This window comes from Crocuta crocuta, unplaced genomic scaffold, assembly GCF_008692635.1.
Source record: "Crocuta crocuta isolate KB4526 unplaced genomic scaffold, BGI_CrCroc_1.0 scaffold33, whole genome shotgun sequence".
In the NCBI taxonomy this organism is placed as follows: Eukaryota; Metazoa; Chordata; class Mammalia; order Carnivora; family Hyaenidae; genus Crocuta; species Crocuta crocuta.
Window position 1 is genome coordinate 832,579 of NW_027529203.1, and position 14,197 is coordinate 846,775.

The window sequence follows — 14,197 nt, forward strand, 5'->3', positions numbered from 1 at the left end:
GCCCCCTCTCTCAAAAAAAAATAATTGGAGACAAATTTCTACCTCTCCTTTTTTAAATATACTGACTATTTTTGTATATATTAGAACCATTTGTTAAAAATACAAGCAAGCTATATTTTCTGATTATTTTTCAACAATAACTGATTGATTTTTAAATGGGTAGAAATTTACCAACTAAAATTGTAATATAACTTTTTCATTTTGGTAGCTATTATTAATACATAAAATAATAAATGCCTATTATGATATATATAGATAACAAGGCATTTCTTTCATGTGGCCTATATATCCTTCTCAACCATGGCATCTATTGAAATCATGTATTTCAACCACTTGAATAAATACTATTGCTCTCATTACAATTATTATTTTAACATAAGCAAAGCATAAGCAAAAACAGAAATCTTGAGTTATAAAATAGGAGCATTTTGAAAATACATCCATTATTTGTAATATCCTCCTCGTTCAGTTTTTAGGCATGTTGTACAAAGTGTAATATGTTTGTGTACATGTATATATATATTATAGGATTACATAAATAAACATATATTTGGTCGCATGCTAGAAAATTAATTTATTGTTATGGGTAAATAACTGAAAACTTTGGTGATTAAAGGAATAATAGGTAACCCAAGTCTTTTTAGGAGTCAAATCCAGGTAAGTTGTGTATTAACTCCTATACAGTGAAAAAAATGGGATATTTTCAACAACCAAACATCCTAAGTACCTATGATAAACTAATTGAGGCAATAAGAATAGGAGGTCAAATAAAATGCTTCAAGGACACTGTGTCAGAAAGCCTGAAGCAATGGGATATCAGGGCAGACAGCTGGGAAACAATGGTAGCTGACAATACCAGCTGGCATTTAACAACCCAGGAAAAGAATGGTTTATACATGTTAAGAAGGAAACAAACATGGAGAGCAAATGAAAGGCATGTAGGCAAGGTCTGGACTTTAATGGAGTCTCACTGAATAGGGAAATATTAAAAATTACATAGCTTCAGTTTTTGCCTTTTAAACTCAGTTTAAATAAGAAATCTGTAATGTGTAATTATAATTTTAACTTAACCCGAAGAAAGGGAAAAGTTGTCAATAGCTTCTTAGAGATATTGTCAAATTAGTAGTAAAAATATAAAGTAAATAAAACTTTCCCTTATTCCCTTTATATAAAAATACAGTTTAATTTCTGATAGTGGTCAAATTCATTACTGTTTTATAGAAATCTATTTTCATAGAAAATCAGTAACTTTCAAATAAGATTAACAACTATATGTCTTCTATCTAATGCTTTATAGTTTGTGGAGAAAATATTTCAGGTGTCTTCTAGCTCCCAGGTATGGTTTATCTAAAAATAAACAAACACAGTTTTATTACAATATGACATAATAAAAATAATGCTAGATTCTAAGCTTTGTAATCTCAATGGATTACAAAAAAAATTATGTATTGTGCATACAAGAGTCTAATGTGGGTATTTCTGGTGGGATAGTTTTCCTTCAAGTGGTGACATGGGAACCCAGATTGCTGCCATTTGAAGTTCTACAATTTTCAGTACATATCTCCAAGTATTATTCTGGGGAGGGTAATCCATTAAATCAGAAAGAATTGGAAAAAATGGAAAAATGTGTTTGGGAATGTCTCTTGGCCAATTTTGAAGTGGAGTTCATTCTTTCTACCCAAATTTCTCTGGCTAGAAATGAATCATCTTACCATATCTAAACCCAGGTGAGTGGAGAATATCTACATTTATGCATAGGCAAAAACAAATGGACTTGTCTACCAGTTATCTGTCTTTTCTTCATATTTTTGGAATTTCCTACTTAAAACAGATTTATTTTATATAACTTATTACATATTTTGATTCTTACTAAGTACTTAAATCTAATGGGAAGGACTCTGGAAACTCTAGGTTTTATTATCCAATAAGTCTTAATTTAATTTATAATATTGGAATTGATGTGCTCTACCATTTTGACTACAAATGTATTTAATTTTTTTCACTCCATGAACTTCTCTGTTTTCGCAAACTTGTAAAAGATATTTTAATCATCTTAAAATGTGTAATTTTTACATAACTTTTTCTATTGAAATAATGTATATGTCCTTGAATTTTCACAAAACTTAAAAACTTTTGTATTAGTTTACTTGAACTGTTATATCAAAATGCCACCAACCAACTTTAACACCACAGAGATTTATTTTGTCATAGTTCTGGAGAACAGATATCTATGACCAAGTTTCTGTCCAATTCAGTTTCTGTTAAGAGGTCTCTTGTTGGCTTTTACATGGCTGCTTTCTTGCTATATCCTCACATATGTACAGAGAGAGGGGTAAGAGAGAAGGAGAGAGAGCAGAGAGAAATCTGGTGTTTCTTCTTATAAAGACACTAGTCCTACTGGATTGAGGCCCCACCTTTATGGCCTCATTTAACCTTAATTACTTCCATATACCAAATGCAGCCACACTGGAAGCTAGAGCTACAAATAAACATTTATTCCATAACAATCCTGAATTCCTATAAAATGACTGTCTTAAAAACTTATAGATATTATTTTTCTTAAAAGGAATTTTAATGGGGGGTGCTGGGGTGATTAATTTGGTTAAGCTTGCAACTTCCGCTCATATCGTGATCCCCCAGTCCGTGAGTTTGAGCCCCTCATCAGGTTCTGTTCTGTGCTCTCAGAGCCTAAAGCCTGCTTCTTGTTCTGTGTCTCCCTCTCTCTGCCCCTCCCCCACTCATGCTCTCTCTCTCTCTCTCTCTCTCTTTCTCTTCCTCAAAGTCAATAAACATTAAAAAAATATTTAAAAAGGAATTTTAATGGGAAACCATTTTATATATCATGCATAGTATGAATTGCTGGCTGTTTTAAATAAGCAAAGCACATTATCTTTTTAATACCTTTATAACACTTACCTTAACTTTCGTAATTATTTTCATTACATCCTAATAATTTTCTATATTTAAAATTGTATAAGGTACTTGTACATTTCTGTAGAATCACCAACTCGCTATTTCTAGTGAAAAAGGAAAGATTATTGCTTTATTTTCATATTTCTCTTAAAATATACACTTATTTATTTTTTTGTTCATTTATTTGCCTTAAAAAAAAATAAAGGCCTTGAAAAAAATAGGCAAATGTTCTACTATTGATTCTAATGCCATGGTCACCACACATTATTTAATCTTCCAAAACCTGTATTTTCTCATTTAAAAATTAAGGTTTTGAATACATGGTCTCTGATGCTCTACCAGCTCTTAAAACACTGGTTAAGAGTTATCATTCTCTGTATCACAGTACCATATGCAGCCCATATTAAAATTAAAATAAGTAACTTATCAGAGGTACTTAAATAAAAAGGTGTATATAAACATGAAAAGCATCCTTCTTAAAATACTTCAATTTAATATTCAGCCTCTAATTAAGCTTCTGAAAGTTTAGAGCATGGTGTTAATGAATTGGCCAGTATCTTTATGGGCAACCGGAAGATATATGTTTCTCCAAACAAGTTAGAGGAAGAGCCAATAAAAGGAGCAGAACATATCTGCATGTTATTGTCCAAGGAGCAATTTCTCAGAACAGTCTGATAGTCAATGACCACTACAGAAATTCACCTTTTGTCTCTCTACATTGAAAAGTTGGAGTAAGAGTTTTTCCTTTTTACTTACCTGCAGCCCCGCTTCCCCTCTGTGATACTTTGTAGTTCTTTATAGAAATAAAACCAATACCTGCAATTTGTATAAAATTGACTTTCTTATGTAATTCATAAACTCCGCAGTAAAAGAAGTATCAGATCTTACAGACAAAAGAAGCATTAGTGGAAAATATTAATTAAGCTAGTTCACAATAACATTATAAACACTTAATAGAAATATATTGTACAGGTGAATTTATTTAGCTTTCCAGTGTGAATTAAAATCCAAGTGAAGAAAATTTAAAATAATTGCCTTGTGAAGTAATGTCTGTTTTATTTAGAATCATTTAATCATGAAAACCAAAGCTCTAATCAATAACAACACTTTTGTCATGAATTATCTGAACAGTAACTTCAACTCTTTATTCCATTTGATTGTGGGAGGGAAGGAAAAAAAAGAATGAAAGTTTTATATTTTCATGGATATTTCCTGATGTCAAATTAGTTGCCTGGGGAAATAGATGGGAGCATGTTGCTTTTAACTAGATGGATTTCTGTCTATTTTTAGGTGATTTTAGATGGATAATGAGAGCTTGTTCTTTATGATAGTAACCGTATGAACTTTTGAGATAAGATGATGGCTGTGTGTGAGGTTTGAGTTAGTTTTATTACCTGATCACTGAGAAGTTTAGCAACTTTTGTTGGTAACTGTCCTGGTTATTATGGATAGTGATCTAGAGGCTTATGGATTTTTAGAGAACTATTAGTAAATCAGGATCCACATAACAGTATTTGAGCCTGTTATTTATGTCTTCAGGGATATCAAGGTGCCATCATTTGTTAAGTATGTGGTTGAAGACATAAACTCCATTTTTAGATGCCTACTTTGGCAGTGTTATCCAGGATGTATATTACTATCTTCTGGTCTTTAAAAAAGAAAGAGAAAAATGCATATAGTAAATGCAAAAATGGTTATACCTATTCTATAGAATATCCTGTAGCCTATAAATATCTATTATATTTATACTAAGGCTCAATCTATGGTATGTCAATAGGCATATGACAAAAATAGGATACTTGAATAAATATGGATAAGTAACCTGGTAATTTTGTGTTAATGTTAATGATACAAATTCTGGTCCTTAAATTAATTTTTGTTTACATGATTTCACTATTTAATTGAAAAGGAAATTATCATGGCTCTATCTCTACGACATCGAAGGATGTAATTGTTTCCTTACAAAGCCTAATAAGCTGTCCCACACATTCACCTATTTATATTACCTCTTTAGACATAATACCATTGGATTTTTAAAATGTCTATTAGCATCAGGTTATAAATGATGGTTGATTTAACCCAACTGAAGGCTTTATTTTCAAATATAATCACTAAGACTAAACAAGAAGTAAAGTGTCATTTTAGTAATATAATAAGTATAATAATATGTAAAGTTTGAAATAGAGGTTCAAGTTTAATTTTAAATAGCAACTAATCACCTAAATATCTGCAGTATCTGCATCACCTAAATATCAGAACTTAGAGTTTGTTTCTTGGTTTGCTTCGCTCTTCCTTTTTTTTCCCCTTTGCTCATTTGTTTAGTAAATTGAATCACATGTGAGTGAAATCATATGGTATTTATCTTTCTCTGACTTTTTTTGCTTAGAATAATACTCTTTGACTCCATCCCTGTCATTGCAAATGGCAAGATTTTATTCTTTTTGTGGCTGAATAATATTCCATTGTATATGCATATAGCACCTCTTTATCCATTCATCAGTCAGTGGACACCTTTGCTGTTTTCGTAATTTGGCTATTGTAGATAATGCTGCTATAAACATCAGAGTGAATATATTCCTTTGAATTAGTATTTTTGTATTTTTTGAGCAAATACCTAGTAGTGGAATTGCTGAATGGTAGGGTAGTTCTATTTTTATTTTTTTGAGAAAATTCCATACCGTTTTGCAAAGTGACAATACTAGTTTGCCTTCGCACAAACAGTGCACAAGGGTTCCCCTTTCTCCAAATCCTCACCAATACCTGTTGTTTCTTGTATTCATTAAAACAGTAGAGTTTTGATTAGTCTGATTACATTTGGATAAATTAATTTTGCAAATTGAAATAATTATGTTTATTTAATATCAAAGGTAATATATACATTTTGAGAAACTACTTCAAGACCATAATATACATAAATAAAAAATCCAGATATTTAGAGAAGTCTGGAAAATTCAAGGTAAAGTGTGGTATACATTTCAATTTTATCAGTAAGGAGGTCAGGCACAAAATGTAACTAATGCATTGTGTGTATGCCATGTCCGTCTTTTTTTTTTTCAGTTTATTTATTTATTTTGAGAGAGACAGAGAGAGAGAGAGGAAGAGAAAGACCAGGGAGGAGACAGAGAAAGAGGGAGAGAGCTAAGCAAGCTCCACACTGTCAGCACAGAGACCGTTGGGGGGGGGCCGGAACCCACGAACCATAAGATCATGACCTGAGCCAAAATCAAGAGTGGATGCTTAACTGACTGAGCCACTCAAGCGCCCCAAATATATACTGTTTTTCATACTTTTTGCACCTTTGTTACTTTGGCACTAACAGTGTACCAGGCTTCTAATTTCTCCACTTTCTTTCTAACACATTATTTAAAAATTTTTTTTATAATAGCTCTCTTTATATGTGTGAGGTGATATATGCATTGTGGTTTGGATTTGCATTACCCTGATGATTACTGATGTTGAGCATCTTTGACATTTGTATGTCTTATTTGGAGAAATATCTATTCAAGTTCTTTACCCATTTTTAAATTGGATTATGTATTTCTTTGCTATTAGGTTGTAGTTGTTCTTTGATTTTTTTGAATATTAATTTGGTCTTAGTCAGTTTGGGCTACTAAAGCAGGATAGATTCGGTGGCTCATAAACAGCAGAAATTTATTTCTCACAGTTCTGGAAGCTAAAAGTACAATATTAGGGTCATAGTTCTGGTGAACTATGGGGTACATACTGCCCACTTCTCATTGTATCATAGTTCTGGTGAACTATGGGGTACATACTGCCCACTTCTCATTGTATCATAGTTCTGGTGAACTATGGGGTACATACTGCCCACTTCTCATTGTATCATAGTTCTGGTGAACTATGGGGTACATACTGCCCACTTCTCATTGTATCTACACTAGGCAGTTTGCAGAGAGAAGCAAGCTCTCTCTGGACATTTAAAATCCATTCATAAGGGATTTCCCCTCATGAACTCATCTAATTCTAATTACCTTTCAAACTGCCCTACCTCCTAATACCATTACATCAGAGGAAAGTTTTAACATAAATTTCCTGGGGATGCATTCAGTTGATAATGAATCCCTTACCAGATATACAGTTTTCAAATATGTTCTCCTATTCTGTAGGTCACTTTTTCACTCTGTTTACTATTTCCTTTACTGTGCAGAAGCTTTTTAGTTTAATGCAATCTCACTTGTCTAATTTTTTTATTTTGTTGCCTGTGTTTTTGGTGTCCTACCCAAGAAATAATTGCCAAGTCCAATGTTATGAATCTTTTCACTACATTTTCCTCTAAGAGTCTTAACAGTTCCAGGTATTGCATTTGAATATTTAATTTATTTTTAACTTGACTTTTTCATATGGTATAAGAAAAGATTCTCATTTCATTCTTTTGCATGTGGATATCTAGTTTTCCCAACACTGCTTGCTGAAGAGACTGTCCTTTCCCTATTGTGTCTTCTTGGTTCCTTTTTCAAAAATCAATTGACTATATGTGTGTGGGCTTATTTTTACGTTCTCTATTCCGTCCCATAGTCTATATATCTGGTTTTGTGCCAGTACTGTATTGTTTTAATTATAATGGCTTTGTATTATGTTTTGAAATCAGGAAATATGATGCCTCCAGTTTTATTATTCTTTCTCAAGATTGCCTTGGTTATTTGGAGTCTTTTGAGATTCTTGTGAATTTTGGGATTCTTTTTGTTCTATTTTGGTAAAAAAAATTTGCATTGCAGTTTTGAAAGAGATTGCATTGACTCTGTAGATTGTTCTGGGGAGTATAGACATTTTAACAAAATTAAGTCTTCTAGTCCATGAATATGGAATGTCTTTTCATGGATTTTTGTTTTTAATTTCTTTTATCAATGTATTTGTTGTTATTAGTGTGTAAGTCTTTCATCTCCTTGATTAGATTTATTGTTAAGTATTTTATCCTTTGTGATGCAATTGTTAATGGAGTTTTTTCCTTAATTTCCTTCTCTAAGAGTTCAATGTTAGTATATAAAAGCATAACTGATTTACATATGTTGGTATTATATCCAACAACTTCACTGTATTTATTAGTTTTAATATTTTTTTTCATGTGTCTGGGTTAATATTACATTGATGAAATACCCAAGATTGAATGGGTTTTATAGTTTGTCCAGTTATATTTTTCCAAAATTGATTTTCTTAAAACAGGACAAGATACTTCTATGTTTTCTAAATTACATCATTTTCTGTAGCTCGTTGTGTTTGACTGATTAATACAACTGGGCTTCCACCTCAGTAATCTAATTGAATTTCAGATTTGAATCATAGCTGAGTTAGTTCTAAATCAGAGCTCTTTTTATTACAATGCTAATACACAGACTAAATCTTTACAATCCTCACTTCACTGACTTCAGTCCTGTTCTACATGGATAAGCATTATAAAAACAATACATGGTGATCTGTCTGAAGTGAAGACCTGCCATTGTCTGGAAATTGCTTTTTGAATATCCTATCTATTGAACATGAAGGTTGTATTTGAACATTGACATCGAATCTGCTGGTTACCCCTCCTCCGATGCACATACCTAAATTTCAGCATTTCTAAAATCTGAGTTCACTCACCATGGTTTTCTTCCCTTAACCAAGTTTTGCTGCACCCCAAATTTCTTTATACTTGAGTCTGACCATCCATGTTTGATATGGATAAAATAATTCTCTCTCATATTTAACTTTCATTTTATATTCATTTTCATACTATATGAATGTTTAAAATATAATATCAAAGGAATCAACAAAATTTTAATGTGACAATATTATTTGATATTTATTGAACATATTTAGAGATAATGTAGTGCAGATTCTTTATCTAATATTCAATATTTGAAAAAATTGGACAAAAGGAACAGCACTTTCTGTGAGAACTATAGTATTTTAAAAGAGTCATGCCATATAAGTATTAATTATTAAGTATAAGTATTAAGATAGTACTTATAGTTTAGGGATGGAAATTTCACAAGTAGCAGTCCTTATACATTTTGGCCATAGCCATCAAATCATATTTAATAGATGTTACTATTCATATATGGCATTGTACAGTGGCTTAAATTGAATCACTGTTTTATATGTCCATTCTGTCAATAGTCATTTTTTCCCACAAATACTCTACATAAAACACTAGGGTAAGTGCTATTGGAAACAAAGACAAAGTAAGAGTAAACACATAAAGCCACCTGCTATCTAAGTTTACCCATAATACCATGCAAAAGTATAAGCTCAAAACTGAAACATAAAATACATTGAGGAATCAGAGGAGAGAGAACTACATTCCTTCCCTAGGATTAGGAAAGGCTCTGTGAAGGACAGAACATTGAAGATGCCTTGAGAAGTAGATAGGTTTTTGATATGCAGACATCCTAGGAAGACATGGAATTTTTCCTCAGTAAGAGATGAGCAAAGACAAAATAGTGTGGGGTAAGTACATAAAAAACAATTCATTTTGACAGAAGCATGAGGTGAAAAGTAATTATATATATATAGCATTGGTAAAATAATGTGACACCATTCCTTTGAAAGCAATGTGTGGTTTTAAAGATAATTTTTGGTAGCAGTAATCACAGATTTCAAAGATTTTTTTTCTATTTTTTCATCATAAGTGCACAAATGGCAGATTATTCAAATTCTTAGATATGCTTTTTCGTTTTCATGTTTTTGTTTTTTTAACTTCTCACTTCAGTGCTAGCCCTGCCTGGTTTTACATTTTAGTTTGTTTACTCCATGGTCCCTGTGGCTGAGGGAGTTATCAGAGTTATTTGACAGGAGCTATCAAATTCCCTGGGTGGAAGTAAGCATCTCTCTCTCAGTTGTGGCTAAGGCAAGAAGAAATTTCAAGTGAGGAAAATAAGTATAGTAAAAGTAACAATTTGTTTAGTGTGAATTCTCAGTGTAAGGAATGTGAAAAGGGGAATAATTTTTCAAGTAGCATTTTTCCAGGAAACAAGGGGTATGTGTGTGCATTAGTGAAGTTTCAGGTGCATAATTTCCTAATCCCTCCTCATGCAAAGAGGTTTGGTTATGCAGATATCATAGATTGACAGTTATGACCCTGAAGTTATGAACCTATGTTATTACAGCCTGGATACAGGTGCCAGAAAATTCAGAGGCTTCTAGTGGGAAATGAACATAGTCTGTATAGTTTTAGGATATAAGCAGGACTGAAGGAAAGGAATGACAGTAAAGTAAAAAAAAGAAAAATAAGGGTGATATAGTAGGTGTGAGTTCAATGTGATCAGGAGTAGAAGCAATGGAGTGAAAAGTACATAACATAATACTACTGAAGAGGAATGCATGGGTATAAGACAATATATAAAACCAAGAGTGACCTTATAAGGATTTATAATCAGGATAAGGATATTCTAGTAATATAACATAATAACTAAATATTGAATGCATGCAACAATTTAAAATAAAGATGTGGATGAGGACATGTAATCAAAAAGCAATAAGCAATTAACAATGTCCTTGTTTTTCTGCTTTTTTCCCCCCCTGGATAGAGAAATATTAATTTTAGATTGATTCTAAAATAAAATCTACACAGTTAAAGCATATCAGAAATTAGTCATTTACATTAAACTTAGAAAATATAGTTTAAAATAATGATTATATTAAAGGATGAGATTAGGAATGATACTATCATAGACTTCCGTAGTATACATCAAATTAATAATAGTGTTTACAAATTTTTAAGTTTTATTAAAATTATTTATTCTGCATATTTGTTCTGACAAGTATATAAACAAAAGAATTATTCTCATTGCTATTTTTCAGATGAAATTCAACAAGCAGCACATTAGCATTGACACTCAAGATTCCTTTGTTGACAGTATACTCATAATCTACACTTAGATACCTAGGTTATTCTTTTAAAAGACATCTTACATATCCGTGCAACTATTTTTACATTTCTTAAATTTAGGAACCTCAGTAGTGGGGCGTGTGGATGGCTTAGTTGGTTAAGCACCCTACTTTGGCTTAGGTCATGATCGTGAGTTCAAGCCCCACATCAGCTTCTTTGCTGATGGTTCAGAGCCTGGAGCCTGCTTCAGATTCTGTGTCTCCCTCTCTCTGCCCCTCTTTTGCTCTCCCGCTCTCTCTCTCTCAAAAAATAAATAAACATTAAAAAAGAAAAAGGAACTTGAGTAGAATTTTAATTATGTTAGTGTTTCAAATAAATTTTATAAGCCTTTTGACCAGGAGCTGAGTCAGAAGTAGAACTGCTATCTACCAGGTTCTCCTTTGGAAGGGTTTATAGACAGAGAAAGGGTTTGAAATAGATTGATAAAGCATGGGGTGCTTTATTTTATTGGCAAATTTTTATCAGTACTTTAGTCACTGAACTCAACCTGGATCTTCAGCCAGTCTGATGAAACAAATTAGAGGAGAAAGCAGATGGAGATATTGGTCAACAAAAGGATCTACAGTTGTGATCAGAATTTTACTTTAAGATGGTATGTCTTTTAATGTCAGGAAAAGAAAATCTGTATAAGAATATTTTCAATGTATCCATTTTTATATGCAGTAATTCATTTTTGGTTTTAAGGTTAGTATTAAATTTAAAGTTGTATTAAAATAATTTGGAATATATTTTCAGTGTGGTCATGACAAAGTCCATTTGTTATTAAAATAAGCAAATATAAATTTCATACGTTCTTAACTGTAAAATGCCATCTCATGTAAAAAGTACCATAAAACTGATTTAGAAAGAGAAAGAAAATAAAGGCTGCCTTAAATGCACACATCCATTTTAATATATAGTCCAATTTTAGAAATATTAAAATGTGAGCAAGTGAGAATTTGATACTTGAGGAAATAAAATAATTTTCTTCAACAATTTTGATATCACTTTCTAAAAATTCAAGTTACCAGCAAGACATAGTTTTATTTTTTTGACTCTATGAATTTTAACTCTGAGGGAGTGCTTTTTTTCTTTAATATTTACTTCTACCACCTTTTCCTCTATAGCTTTTAGAAGTTACTTAACTCCTCTCTGGTTTTGTTACCTTGTGTGTAAGGTGGAAGTCTTAATAATATCTATCTTATTAGGACAGTTTAGGGGAAAATTAAGTTAATATATATTGAGTTATGAGAAAATACTTAGTATATAATAAGTATCCCATTAGTGCTTATTAGCTTCCATAATTATTATCCTTATTATTATGTTGTGTAAATTATTGTTCAGTTACATGAGATATAGAAATCAATATATATCAGCTAAAATTAATGGTAGGTAGAGTTTCTTAAGTCAATTAAATATTCTAAATTTAACGAAACATACATTCTCTTTAAGAAAATACCTTATGTGTTGATATTCTAAGTATGGATTTTTATCAGACTTGACGTCTTTGAACTTAAGAAACTTATTTTTCTGGGACACCTGGGTGGCTCAGTCTGTTAAGCATCTGACTCTGAATTTTTGACTCAGGTCGTGGTTTCATGCTGGGATCAAGCCCCATGTCAGGCTCTGCACTGACAGCATGGAGCTTTGAGATTCTCCTCCTCCCTCTCTCTCTGCACCTCCCCCACTAGTTTTCTCCCTCTCTCTCAAAATATTTTTTTAGTAAATAGACTTGTTTTTCTCCTTATATTCATTTACTCATTCCTTTTTTTTTTAACTTTATATTTTCTTTTTGCTTAGAAAAGTAAGATCTTGTTTCTGGACAACATTCTTCCCTTCCTTTAAAAAAAAACAAAGGTCAGTAGTTTACCATTTCTTCACTTCTATCTCAATTCTCAACCTCCCACCCTGCCAAAAAAAAAAAAAAAGGCATCCGTTTTTATTATAAAATTGATTCATCTCTATTCTAAATACTAGGGAATGTTTCCAATGAATGTTGATGTTTAGGATAATTTCTAAAAGTAGCCTATTTTACTGTAAGTGACGTTTATAATCCATCACTAAATATTAAAAATTCTAACTCTGAAATGTATCAGAAATCTACCTTCTCTCTCCATCTCCATGATACTACTCTTAGGTGCATATGCACATCATCTTCATCTCTCCTCTTGATTCTTTCAATAACACTCATTGGTCTCCTGTATTCACTCTTTCTCCATTTATTTTTCACACAGCAGCCAATTATTACATTTTAAAATACAAATCAATCATGCCATTACATTTTTTAAGTTTGGAAACGAATTTCTATTATAGTACAATAAACATGAACTTTTTTTTAAAATTATGAAATAAAACTCACTGTGTAAATGTGTAAAATATAAATGTATAAAATATAAATATAAAGTGAAGTTAATAGTAATACAATATTACCAGCTCTTAATTTGGGGTTAACCAAGAGATAGGAAAAGCTTGAAGTGGCACTTAGATTCAAGTAGTATGTTTAGAAGGAGATCTTAGGGAGCAGGACAAGGGAACAGTAAGAGTGAATTTAGAAAAAAAAAAAAAGCCATAATGGGAATACTCTACTGAAGTTGCTACTGTAAAAAACAAAACAAAACAAAACAAACAAACAAAAAAAAACCCACTCCATTAGGACCTCAGAGAAACATAAAAGAATGGTTCTTATGGTTGTCTTTTGAAAGGATAGAAGTGAGGTATTAATCTACCAGGCTTTATCCACATTATTTGAAGATTACCCCAAATGGAATCAACTTCTTCACAGTTGCAGATTGTTCTTGCCTCCAAGCTTAGAGGAGCCCCACTGCTGCAGAGAAAATCCTGTGGCATAAGTCTGAGCCATGTGAAGAACAATTGAGCTAAGACACTAACTTGGTTCATACTCTCATGGAACTGTCTAATATATTAAAGCTGAATTACTGGTACTCAAAAGGATGCAATGTTGAGTAGCCAAAAACATCACCACCATCCATCTCATTTATCTTTCAATTTTCTTGAGGCTCAAATTAAGTCTTCTCTGTAGGAATTTTTGAAACAGTGGTCAGGCATAATCTATATAAAATACTTATGCAAGATGGTTATTGAAACAATTTCATCCTCTGATGAATTTACCTTATTTCACTCCTTTACTTCCTTCATAGCTTCCCTTCACCCTCAGTCAATACTTCAGCTGATCTAGAATGCTGGCCCAATGCGGTGACCCAGACTGTCATTTCTGAGAGATCTGAGTCTTTTGTTACATTGTCTCTGCTACTTGTCATTGTTGCTACAGATACCCATTGAGGATTGTCATAGCTATTGAAGCAAGAGATGACGCAGTGAATCCTCTGAGTTTAAAACGTACACTACTCTTTTCCTATATTCTGTTGCAGAAAGCTTAGTTTTCCATTGTAACCAGGATCAAAT

The 14,197-nt window shown here is 32.1% G+C and overlaps 1 long non-coding RNA gene across 2 annotated transcripts in view; it reads left to right on the forward strand.

Annotated features, from left to right (window-relative positions):
• LOC144226836 (uncharacterized) overlaps nucleotides 1–14,197 on the forward strand; it is a 165,882-nt gene that overhangs the window by 79,314 nt on the left and 72,371 nt on the right. The window lies entirely within an intron of this gene.